At 44.6% G+C, this 13729-nt stretch overlaps 1 long non-coding RNA gene across 2 annotated transcripts in view; it reads left to right on the top strand.

The window, feature by feature from the left end:
- The first annotated feature begins 413 nt into the window (after positions 1–413).
- Positions 414–13729, top strand: part of LOC121000962 — a 51689-nt gene continuing 38373 nt past the window's right edge. The window contains exons 1-2 of one of the 2 annotated variants that reach the window (XR_005778943.1): positions 414–474; positions 618–700. This is a non-coding gene — a long non-coding RNA (uncharacterized LOC121000962). Of the gene's footprint in view, positions 481–617; positions 701–13729 lie in introns of both variants that reach the window. The other variant, XR_005778939.1, reaches the window with a different exon arrangement.

The following is a 13729-nucleotide window of genomic DNA, read 5'->3' as shown; positions in this document are numbered from 1 at the left end:
CATATCCTAAAAATTCCCCCTCTTGACCGACACAAATTCAAGTATTGTTTGATAGTATCCGTCATTTTACTCTGCTGAGAGAGGATGATTGTAATATCTTTCTGTGCAATTAGGGGACAGGAACATAACTTCATCTCTAATATCTCCAGCCGTATCCACAGATTTATAAACGCCATTGGTTCTTTTGTGTATGAAAATATTTGTAACATTTTTACAGGCCCAGAAAATTCCCATGAATTGGTTTGGTGAACCACAGCCCCCATCATGTTGGCTATTTCTTGGATACTGGAAGTATGTTTTCTCTGCGCCTCATCCCCTCTGTTTTTTAGGAGAGAGAAGGCGAGTCAGACACTGAGGAAGGAAGGAAACCTCTTCAGGTCTAATAGCATTTCCTCTCTGCTGTTGAGTCGATGTGGGAATCGAGTGTCACTGTCTCCCTGACTGAGATATCTTCCATAGCGGGCTCCATCCTAGGTCTGTGTAAGTCAGCGGGGGATGAATGTGGGGGGCACAGTGTTTATGACTGATGAACTTTCTTTGTGTCTGTTCTTTCTGGATTGCATGTCTGGTTTTCTGTGCATCTGTGACTGGTTCTCATGGGGTTTGTTTGACTACAGGTGATCCAGCCATGACTTATTACTTGAGCTCCTCGGCTGCTGATGGCTCTGCCGTGTTCCAGCTCCTGCCTCCTGGAGTTGTGGTAAGTTCAAAACTGTGTAAAACTATTAGATTGCTATAAGAAAGTCTAAACAGCAGCCATGCAGGTGAGAGTCATCCTGTTATTACTGCACAAAGTTTATTCACCTGTAGTACGACTAAGGCTAGGTCTACACGACAACATTTATCGCGCTACAGATAGGGCACAACTACACTGCAACATTTGTCGCGCGACATTTAGTTGCACCAATGTCGCGTGTCAATTTTTATAATGGTAGTCTATGGTGTCGCACTGCAACATGCGACATGCTGCGACTGCGACGCGACAGTCGCAGAAAAATCCATCTCGCATGTTGCAGTGCGACACCATAGACTGCCATTATAAAATTTTTCGCGCGATATTGGCGCAACTAAATGTCGTGCGACAAATGTCGTCGTGTAGACCTAGCCTTAGGCTGCGACTCCTAATGGTGGTCATGTAATTTCAGAAAAGGGAAACCGAGAGGCCTTAGGCCTATACTACACTGCACAATTTTGTAGCGCTCCTTGGTGATTTTAACTGTGGCTGGATGGTTAAAATCAATCAGTAACGCTACAAAGTTGCAGTGTAGCCGTAGCCTTAAAGGGCCTGTCCGCTAGTAAATTCACAGTTAAATTCACAGGCACAATGCTTTGTATGGCTAACTGAGCTGTATATAATGATACCTTTCACTTAGCAATCCTTTGCTTCATTCTGGAGAAAAAAATATATACTTTTAATCCATATGCAAATGAGCAGTTAAGTGCACTGAGGGCAGGTCCAAGCATCTCTGTGCAACCTAGTCTTCCTGCTTCCTTTGCCAGTCGCTCCCTCTTCTTCTTGATTGGCAGGGCAGGCGAGATGATTATGCCGGACCCTGGCCCTGTAAATAAAGGAATTTCATGGTGAAAAACTCCCTTAAAATTTTACATATAGAATTAATCTGAAGAATGTTGGCAATCATTAATGATCATCTACTGATCCTCACTGATGGCCTACAATAAATTCCAAAGCTACAGTCACAATTCTGCAGGCTTAATTAAAAACTGAATTATAGAATTCTTTACTTGTTCGGTTTCTGTGAGAGCCCTGCACAACAATTTCAGGGAAACACAGACTGCTTTTCTTTATCTGTAGGGGTAGGTGTGTCTGTCCACAAGCTTGCTTACTGTTTCCATTCACATCCAGAAGAATAGTGAGTGCAGCTCTGGAGTATAATACAGGATATAACTCAGGATCAGTACAGAATAAATAATGTATGTACACAGTGACTTCACTAGCGGAATAATGAGTGCAGCTCTGGAGTATAATACAGGATGTACGGTAACTCGGTATCAGTACAGGATAAGTAGTGTATGTACACAGTGACTCCACCAGCAGAATAGTGAGTACAGCTCTGGAGTATAATACAGGATGTAACTCAGGATCAGTACAGGATAATTAATGCAATGTATGCACACTGGTTATAAACTATATAACTGAACCTACACTGTAAATAGGTGGATGTATGTCAATTATACAGTAATGATCATGTTTCTGACTCTGCCTCACTATGTTAATAAAGGATATAATTTTTTCTGTACAGTATGTAATATAGATGGATGCCATTGCAAATTGCAAACATTTTGGGTGGTGACAGAGTGACGTGGGCTGCTTCCACACACAGTGGATGTGGCTTCCAGTTGGGTTCAGATCTTAAAAGGAAAATTATTTACTGTTTTTTCTTTTTGAATTTTGTACCAGTTTTTGCAAAAGGAAGAAAAAACACAAATAAATGTGATGCTGTCACTATGTGTGAACCTTGTCATAAACGCCCACTTTTCCCTATTTCACAGTACCTGGATAGAGAAAAGTTTATAAAAATTGCAACACATCATTGAAACATGTGCAGGATCAATGCTAATATACAACTAGGAGAAACAATGTATGTCGATGGGTTATGGCTTAGGAGCTTCAAGCTATTCTGGTCACATCATCCTGTAAACGCAAAATCACAAATCCTCATTTTAAATGAGTAATTTACACCATTGGTTTATCCTAGACTCAAAAGCCAATGTACTGTACATAAAATTTCCTTCTTGTCATCTGACTTTTCTAAATGTATCCAGTTGGTGTCTATGAGAGTTGTATTATGTAGCCACAAAGTAGTATTATAGCAGTAGTATAGTAGTATTATGTAGTCAGCAAAGGCATGTAGTTTATTGTAGCAATTGTACACCTACTAAGGAGGAAACTTTTATAGCTACTTTTAGACTTTTAATTTGTTCTGTCCACTATCCTTATTAGTAGTGTAAACCTTCCTCTCACTATAGGCAGCTTCATAGGCAGTGTTAGCAAATAAGGGACCTCTGGACCTAGGATGATAGGTGTGATGGCCTGAATCAGTTGCTTTATTAATACGTCTATTACTATAGTGCTGCTTACATTCTGCACATTGGGTGCAGACATTAAACATGACTGGTATGTGCCAGGCATTGGGCCCCTCATGGGTGGGGCTTGTGACTTCTCTACTGTGGAGGACAGGCTACAGTCCTTCAGTTTTTATTCATGCCAACATTTTCTAATGCACTGGTTTTCATCCCCACTCAGTGCTCTGCTTCTTGGATTGTTAGTTTAAATGTTTTTCTCGGAAATGACTGGAGAATCAGTGAAATGTATAGATGTCTTGTTTTTCTATCATTTGTATGCATTTACAAGTGATTCGGTAAGGGTATGCATTACACCTGTGTTACAGGAGGGGGCACTGCTCCTCAGGGTTAGACTGCCTTTCTTTGGTATGAACATGTGCACGGCGTGTTGGTGTATTACAGGCTGAAAGTCTTCTTTTTGAGATGTGACTATAGGTTGTCATTATTATTGTGGTTGGGTGTTGCAGACGCTGATATTATATAGTATCTCTATTGAATGTTCATGAAATTACTTCTATTTTGTTGAGCTGAATCCTGGGCTTCTGTGAGCAGCACCATGCGAATACATATAGGGGTACATCTAGATTCTGATGTCCTGAGTGGGACATGTCCCTTTTGTTGTGTGCTGCTGCCTATTCCCACAAATAGTGGCCTTTTCTCTAATCAGAATAAGATATCAGAGATTTGTGTTTATTAACCGTATAGCCTGTTCATCTAAGTTATCGTAATAATGGTTTGTGGGCAGAAAGAGTTCAGACTGATTATATGAAGCCATTTTTGGTATTTTCTGTATTAAAGTTGTCGATAGCTGTCGGCCAAAAGATCAACCATCTCTCCTGACTCCAACATACACATAAATTCTTGGTTTGGCCAATCATGTGTGTGTTATCAGCTGCAGGGCCGGCGCTTCCATATAGGCAAGGGGGGCAATTGCCCCCAGGCCCCCGAGTCCTTAGGGGCCCCCAAGCCCACCACCCGACACCGGCAGGTCACAGGGAGATGAACGCTTCCATTGTGGAAGCGCTCACCTCCATAGTCATCTGTATCGCCATCCTCAGGACAGCGATACAGATTGCTGTGCTGTGGGGCAGGGGAGGGAGACGCGTCTCCCTTCCCTGTTCCTCTGATAAGCTGCGGGCCTTGTGCCGGCAGCCTAACAGAGGCTGATGCAGGCGGCTCGATGACGTCATCGTGCCACCTGAGCCGTATAGCGTGGGACACAGGCCGGAAGAGGCCTGCATCGCATCGCTGTGTGATGGAGGTAAGCATAAGTGTTTATTTTATTTTTAAATAACAGACTATCTGTTACTGCCACATGGGGGGAGCGGGAGGCCCTTGATACTGGCACATGGGGTGTGGGTGGGGGGGTTTGGCACTTGATACTGGCACCTGGGGGGGGGGGTTGGCACTTAATACTGGCACATGGGGGGGTTGGCACTTGATACTGGCACATGGGGGAGGGTTTGGCACTTGATACTGGCACATGGGGTTTGGCACTTGATACTGGCACATGGGTGGTTGGCACTTGATAATGGCACATGGGGGGTTGGCACTTGATACTTGCACATGGGGGGTTGGCACTTGATACTGGCACATGGGGGGGTTTGGCACTTGATACTGGCACATAGGGGGGTTGGCACTTGATACTGGCACATGGAGGGGTTGGCACTTGATACTGGCACATGGGGGGGTTTGGCACTTGATACTGGCACATGGGGGGGTTGGCACTTGATACTGGCACATGGAGGGTGGCACTTGATACTGGCACATGGGGGAGGGTTTGGCACTTGATACTGGCACATGGGGGGTTGGCACTTGTTACTGGCACAAGGGGGGGTTGGCACTTGATACTGGCATATGGGGGGGTTTGGCACTTGTTACTGGCATATGGGGGGCATGGAGAGGCACTTGTTACTGGCACATGGGGGCATGGAGAGGCACTTGTTACTGGCACATGGGGGGGAGAGAGGCACTTGTTACTGGCACATGGTGGGTGGAAGTTAGGCACTACTGGCACCTGGGGGGGGGGGGGTTGGCACTTGATACTGGCACATGGGGGAGGGTTTGGCACTTGATACTGGCACATGGGGTTTGGCACTTGATACTGGCACATGGGGGGTTGGCACTTGATAATGGCACATGGGGGGTTGGCACTTGATACTTGCACATGGGGGGTTGGCACTTGATACTGGCACATGGGGGGGTTTGGCACTTGATACTGGCACATGGGGGGGTTGGCACTTGATACTGGCACATGGAGGGGTTGGCACTTGATACTGGCACATGGGGGGGTTTGGCACTTGATACTGGCACATGGGGGGGTTGGCACTTGATACTGGCACATGGAGGGTGGCACTTGATACTGGCACATGGAGGAGGGTTTGGCACTTGATACTGGCACATGGGGGGTTGGCACTTGTTACTGGCACAAGGGGGGGTTGGCACTTGTTACTGGCATATGGGGGGGTTTGGCACTTGTTACTGGCATATGGGGGGCATGGAGAGGCACTTGTTACTGGCACATGGGGGCATGGAGAGGCACTTGTTACTGGCACATGGGGGGGGAGAGAGGTACTTGTTACTGGCACATGGTGGGTGGAAGTTAGGCACTACTGGCACCTGGGGGGGTTGGCACTTGATACTGGCACATGGGGGAGGGTTTGGCACTTGATACTGGCACATGGGGGAGGGTTTGGCACTTGAAACTGGCACATGGGGTTTGGCACTTGATACTGGCACATGGGGGTTGGCACTTGATAATGGCACATGGGGGGTTGGCACTTGATACTTGCACATGGGGGGGTTGGCACTTGATACTGGCACATGGGGGGTTTGGCACTTGATACTGGCACATGGGGGGGTTTGGCACTTGATACTGGCACATGGGGGGTTGGCACTTGATACTGGCACATGGGGGGGTTGGCACTTGTTACTGGCACATGGAGGGGTTTGGCACTTGATACTGGCACATGGGGGGGTTGGCACTTGATACTGGCACATGGAGGGTGGCACTTGATACTGGCACATGGGGGGGTTGGCACTTGTTACTGGCACAAGGGGTGGTTGGCACTTGTTACTGGCATATGGGGGGGTTGGAACTTGTTACTGGCATATGGGGGGCATGGAGAGGCACTTGTTACTGGCACATGGGGGCGTGGAGAGGCACTTGTTACTGGCACATGGGGGGGAAGAGAGGCACTTGTTACTGGCACATGGTGGGTGGAAGATAGGCACTACTGGCACATTATTATTGGGCACTATGGGGGCTTCTACTGATGCCACAAAGAAGGGGTATTTTATATGGGGGGCTCTGTGTGGTACTAGTATTATCTGTTTCTGCAGTATAGTATTGGGGAGCACAGTGGCACAGTATTGGGGGTAGTAGGATGATTTGTCCAGAAGATGGGAGGATGATGGAAAAGTAAGCTAAGATTTTTTTATTTTTTTGTCAAACTGCAGAGACGGAAAATGGCGACAAAATGGTGGTCTTGTCTGAAGGTCTGAAAGGAGAAGATGAGGACAGAGAACATCTACATCAAAGGAGACATCACTGGATGTAAGAGGTATGGGGCGCTGTATTTCTGTAGTGATGGGGGGGAGACGTTAAAGTCAGCAAGTGTCATGTGGGGGGGGGCCTTATTGTTTTTCGCCCCAAGGCCCCATTTCACCTAGAACCGGCCCTGATCAGCTGGGGTTTTTAACCTCAGAATCTTCAGTGTGCTCATTCACTGACAGCAAGTGAATGTGGAAACTGGTGAGGAATTAAAGTAAAACATATTAGTCATAGGTAGAAAAGGGGTATGCACATGTTATGCTGGATCATGTTGGACCTAAAAGTCTTCAAACACAAGGGAACTGTCCTGGCCATGTGTCAGTCTATCTTGACTGATAGCAGTCTGATTGTGTGAGTCTGAATGTGCCAATCCTTAGATTTCACTATCTGCACAGCCTGCTGTATGAAAATTCTAGCTTCTAGACTGGATGAGTTCAGGATCAGCTAGATTACCATGTCCTTTACCACTGAGACCAGTTGAGCCTCTAATGAAAAAAGCTCTAGATACCAGGAACACTATGAGGGTCTATTGTAGAAAAAATTGTTGGCTCTTTTGAAGCTGCTTTATTTTTATAACGTTGAAGTAACATTACCTCGAGTGATCCTGGTAAGTGACATCTAGGAGGACATGGGTCTGGAAACCTCCCAAACGTAAGGCTTGCCATACACATGTGATACTTGCCAGCTGGAAGCTCGACTGCTGTCTCACCTGACTTCCCCATATATGCATGGCTCATAGTAGCTGAATGATACATTATATTAATGATTGAATTTTATCTCAATGAACCCCCTTAACATTTTGTTAACTTCCTTAGTATTCAAAAATAAGTCATAGCTCTTTTGTTCATCTATTCTTGAAATTGTCTTCCCTTTGGGCCCTTTCCAGTTGACCTTCTATCAGGCCCTGGCTTCTCTAAGGCTCCTTTGTGCAGCGTTCCTCCTTGTTCATGTCTGCTGTTGTGTAGTGTCCCTCCATATGTACTTTGGTGCAGCAGAGGAGCCTTGGCAGTGATGTGTACATGGCCCCCTGCTCCGAGCCTGAACACAAAGCTTTTTTTGGCATGGTGTATTCGTATGAACTATTGAAGTTTGGAGCAGTATAAAAATAGACCACCGCCTGCCACATTATTGGCCTTGTTGTATTTGGCTGCATGTCCGCAAATCGTTTGGATGACCAATCAAAGTGAAAATACTTAGGGTGGTTTAACACTGATTAATCCAGGCACTCATATTTAGAGCTGAGCCGAAGACCTTCCAGTGACAACCTGACAATAAATTAATATAAAACAGCACATTTCATAGGTCTGATATCATGAGGCAATGACATAGTAAAACAAGAAGAAATGAATACGTGAGGCCAGACCATGGACCTATTATGTTTATTATACTTTTGTGTTAAGTTGGAAAAAATTGGGGGGTTACTGATCATAACTGATGTATCAGATCCATCACAGATCCTGTAAATGAGTCATCAGAGCCTAAGTCTCTTTTCCGTGTTTATAGATAAATTCCACAGACCTGAGAAAACCACTTGACAACTTAGGCCACATTCACGCGTCAGTGTTTTGCTGGTGATTTCCATCAGTAATTGTAAGCCAAAATCGGGTACGGGTCAAAAGCACAGAACAGGCGCAAATCTTTCTATTATACCTTTCTCTGTGTAGGCTTCATTCCTGGTTTTGGATAACAATCACTGATGGAAATCACTGACTGAACACTGAAGTGGGAAGTAGGATTTATACTGAGCCTCAAGCAAGTGAAGGTATCAAAGAGGTACTAATACACTTTGCTACAAATTATTACTTGTTATATTTACACCACATAAGGGTGCTACTGCAGCAGGCAGCCCGCAGGGGAAAGTGCCAGGAGGAGTAAGGGAGTGATAGCTGTGGCACTGATTGGAGTAGTAGTGGTTCATGGTGGCTGTCCTCAATCTAATGCTCCCTGGGACAAGGAGCAGTGAATGGAAGGTGCACTCTTTCTTCCTCTGGGCACAACCTGGTATTGGGGCTCCTGCCTGGTGTTAGGTGGAGTGCCCCTTATGTTAGGTATATGGGTGCAAGGCAGGGCTCCTACATGGTGCAGGAATTGCAATGGTGGCTGCTGTGCAGGTGTCTGGTGCAAGGCAAGGAGGAGACTAGTGTAAAGTAACAAGCTTTACTGAGGTATCCTTGGCAAATACCACTTGTGGGGATAAGATCATTCTCTCCAAATACACACACACAATCTTTCCAGGGCTGTATATGGGAGAACAGGCTGTATAGTCTCTCTATTGTATCCAGACAGCTTCCGAAGTTGATCAAAGGGGTGCACATTTACAATATGCACTACAGTTCCGACAGTAGGGTTCTCCAAAGGGGAACTAATCTGTCTTAAAATCCATCACAATTAACACTTTACTCAAGCAGCAAAGTCCAAAGCCATAAATGAGCATTACCTTTGCTATCACGCACAGTCACTTGTGGTCCTAAACAGCCTATAGAGTCTTTGCTTCTTTCTCTCAGTGGTCTGGCAGTTGTCCTCGGCATGTAGCGATGGAGAACCTCTTGTAGTAAGCCTCATAAGCCTCACACTGCACAGGCACATGCACACTTTGGCTGCCTAGACAAGATTCTCTGGCTGATGCAATCAGACTACACAGCTCAGAGGGGGCAGATCCAGCCTTCCTCCTTCTGAATACAGCACAATAACTAAGCTGTGTTCCTGTATCAGCTCTTGGAATTACATAACACAGTCGTGAAAATACGTTAACTTTTAATGGTAGATGTTAGTCCTTTTCACAGTAAATCAACTTTTTAGCAGTGATCTACTGGGTCACTGCACTATTGGCAGCGGTGGTCCTGCAGCATCTGTAGCGCCTGTCCCTAAGAGTCAGCGCTATAAAGTCATGATCTAATAAGAGCTGGCTTTTTATTTGCAGCTGTTGAGCTTTGAGGAAATGTTAAAAATCCCATAAGTAATAATGTTCATTATATAGTAGTGATGTGGTGAGATATTAATGAGTGCAGGATATTACAGATGCTGAATTAGGTCATTAGCTGCAATGAAGTTATAGGGTGTAAATGTTGTCTGCTGATCACAACAGAACAAGACCTCCCAAGCCAGAAATAATAAGAAAAATTGAAAAAATTGCTGTCTGTAACTACTGCTATTTTTAAAGTCCATGTCCATTGAACACCACTTTACAGATTACATTAATGTTCAAATAGACTATGATGGTGACTGTGTACATACCATACATTAAAGGGGTTGTCCGGGTTCAGAGCTGAACCCGGACATACCCTTATTTTCACCCAGACAGCCCCCCTGAGGCTAGCATCTCATGCTCCGATGCTAAATCGCGCAGGGCACGGGCTCTTTTGTTTTTAATAACACACTGCCGGGCGGTAACTTCCGCCCGGCAGTGTGTTTGGTGACGTCACCGGCTCTGAGGGGCGGGCTTTAGCTCTGCCCTAGCCGTTTTACCGGCTAGGGGAGAGCTAAATCCCGCCCATCAGTGCCGGTGACGTCACCGGGATTCCTGGCAGCCCCATGGAGAGCCCCGGTACGTCACCGGATCTCCAAAAAATGCCTTTGCCCTGCACAATTTAGCGCAGTGCAAAGGAGAGCATCGGAGCATGAACTGCTCTGATGCTCATGTCAGGGGGGCTCCCGGGGTGAAAATGGACGGATGTCCGGGTTCAGCTCTGAACCCGGACAACCCCTTTAATTCTTGTACTGATCCTGAGATATAGCTTTTATTATATTCCAAAGACTCATTCACTATGCTGCTGGTGGATTCACTGTGTACATACGTCACTGTACATTAATTTGATCCTATACTAATCCTGAGTTACATCCTGTATTATACTCCAGAGCTGCACTCACTATTCTGCTTGCGGAATCACTGTGTACATGCATTACATTACTTCCTGTACTGATCCTGAGTTACAGCCTGTATTATACTCCAGAACAGCTCTCACTATTCTGCTGGTGGGGTCACTATATAAATATATTACATTACTTATACTGATCCTGATTTACATCCTGTATGATATTCCTGAGCTGCACTCAGTAGTCTGCTGGTGGAGCCACTACGTACATACGTTACTTATACTGTACCAATCCTGAGTTACATTCTGTATTATACTTGCAGCAAGCCCCGGAGGAGCTGGTCCAGAGGATGGGAGTGATAGTGGCACTGAGGAAGTGTTGTGTCACAGTGTACTCCCTCAGGCCGTTGCTATTTGGGTATCTGTACAGTATGATAATGGTTTGAAGGATCAGACCAGAAGTAAACATATAAGCCTCCCTTTACTTAGTGCAAATGTAACTTGTAGCTCATCCAGCAATATTAAGTACAAAGTGCAGTGTCTGGCACCAGATGAGGAGGTATGGTCGTTGGTTGTATGGAAATTTAATGGCACTTACAGGCACTTGTGAATATAGGTGTCCACTGTGATAAAGGCTTTATGTTAGTCTGGCCTGGTGGTTGTTCTTGGTCATGGGTGTTTGAGCCGTTTCTCTCATCTGCAGCAGTGTCTGTAATTCTGTAATTTTTCTGGTCACTCTGCTGTCTTGGCACCCTGATGCTTTCTGAAAGCAGTGTTCTGTATTCTTATGGTCTCTCTCGAGTGATGGTCTCATATGAGAATTGGATAGGGTTCCTAGAAGTAGGAGCTCAGGCATGTGCTTCTTCTCCCTTCACTCTCTGTATTGGAACTCCCCTTTCTAGAAGTAGGACCAGCCCATTACTACCAAGAGGGGAGAAACAGTGTGGTTAACCCTGTTCCTGCCAACCATTCCCGCCTCTGCTGGAATAAACAGCCTATACATGAAAATACACAACGATACATAATAAACGTTTGCAGATACCACCAGGTCTGGAGTACTCTATACTCCAGATGTGTACTTACTATTCTGCAGGCTTCATTGTTAAAATCTCCCAATAGTCCCTGCATTTTCCAAGTCTTCACAGAGCTTTCCCTGTTCAGCGTGCCAGTCTCTGGAGAACAATAGTCTGCAGTAACAAACTTGTGAAGTTCAAGCCATGTGATTGTCAGATGATGCATTTTTCCATAAATATATCTGGGAAAACATTAACTATAAAATTCCAGTTAATGAAGTGTAGAAAGAGGAAAACTGTGAAGGGACTTTTTAGACCATTCACCATTCCCTGAACTGACACCAGGACTGGATGAGAGGGTGCTAACCACCCCATAACCTGAACAATACCTACAAATCCCACTTCAGTCTCATCAGGGAATATTAGGAGATTATGAAAAAGATTCCCAATAGCAGTTTCTTAATCTCAGGAAAATACCATGGAGCGTGTTTAGGGATAAGCTAATTACATTTGATGAGGGGTTGGTAGCAGAAGTCTCTGTGAAGAAGTCTTCATTTGCACATCACAAATAAAAAAATAAGGCAGCTTTGCAAATAGCCTTGATCATTAATATCACCCAGCATTACTGCTACAAAAAAAATTAAACAACCATTAAAAGTAAGGGTACGCACTTGGATCATAGCCACCTCATGACAAATTACAGCATGGCAGTGCCAGCCACAGAGGGCTCATATTAAGTTGTTAGAACCAATAGATGGCCGTGTCCCAACTGCAGTATGTCCGAGTCATTAACACCTTAAAGGACCAAGCCATTTTTCACCTTAAGGACCAGGCCATTTTTAGCAAATCTTACATGTGTCACTTTATGTGGTAATAACTTTAAAACTCTTTTACTTATCCAGGCCATTCTGAGATTGTTTTCTCGTCACATATTGTACTTCACTGACAGTAGTAAAATTGAGTCAAAAAATGACATTTTTATTTATAAAAAAAATACAAAATTTACCAAAAAATTTTAAAAAAATTAGCACATTTCAATTTCTCTACTTTTATAATAGATAGTAATACCTTTAAAAATAGTTATTACTTTACATTCCCCATATGTCTACTTCATGTTTGGATCATTTTGTGAATGCCCTTTTATTTTTTTGGGGACGTTAGAAGGCTTAGGCTACTTTCACACCTGTGTTAGGTGGGGATCCGTCTGATATCTGCACAGACGTATCTGCACCTATAATGCAAACGCTTGTATCTGTTCAGAATGGATCCGTTTACATTATTCTTTTTAAAAAAAAGTCTAAGTCAAAATGGATCCGTCTTGACTTACATTGAAAGTCAATGGGGGACGGATCCGTTTTCAATTGCAAAATATTGTGTCAGTGAAAACGGATCCGTCCCCATTGACTTACATTGTAAGTCAGGACGGATCCGTTTGGCTCCGCATCGTCAGGCGGACACCAAAACGCTGCAAGCAGCGTTTTGGTGTCCGCATCTGGAATGGAGGCGGAACGGAGCCAAACTGATGCATTCTGAACGGATCCTTATCCATTCAGAATGCATTGGGGCTCAACTGATCAGTTTTGAACCGTTTGTGAGATCCCTGAAACGGATTTCACAAACAGAATTCAAATTGCCAGTGTGAAAGTAGCCTTAGAAGTTAAGAAGCAAATCTTGAAACTTTTCAGAAAAGGGAGTATCCCGTATTAGAGTGCCTGCATTGGTGAATAACCTGATATCCCCCTAGGTAAGTATGATATGGAGCGGAGATTTAATAATGCTAACTCATTGCCTAGTACGTTGTTTATTCGGGTTAGGGAGTTATGCCCACCGCTATAGCAGGAGTACACACTATCTCTGGGATGTTTGGTCCTCCAAAAGTCAAACCACCTGATCTCAGTCAATAATCTGTTGAGTTGTGAGGGGCTGATTGGGTCTATTGTATCCATAAAGCAGTCTAACAAGGGATCCATCATCATATTTAAACCGCCCATGCAGATTACTCTAGAATGTGGGTAAGTGGCTGCAAAGGTAGCTGCTAAATGTAATATTTGCATAGATCCAGGAGGGGGGTTATAGATACCTAATAATGTATATTGTACATTGTCAATTAGAGAGTGGACAAAGACATATCTGCCTTCTGAATCAACGGCCAAGTCTTTTACCTCCCAGCGTAGTTATTTGTGAATTAATAGTGACACCCCTCGTGAAGAAAAGGTGTGATGAGAATGTGCGGCCCACTGGACCCAGGGTTTCTGTAAAACTTTAGA

The sequence above is a fragment of the Bufo bufo genome, chromosome 1, assembly GCF_905171765.1.
Source record: "Bufo bufo chromosome 1, aBufBuf1.1, whole genome shotgun sequence".
In the NCBI taxonomy this organism is placed as follows: Eukaryota; Metazoa; Chordata; class Amphibia; order Anura; family Bufonidae; genus Bufo; species Bufo bufo.
This window is presented reverse-complemented; position numbering and strand designations above follow the sequence as displayed.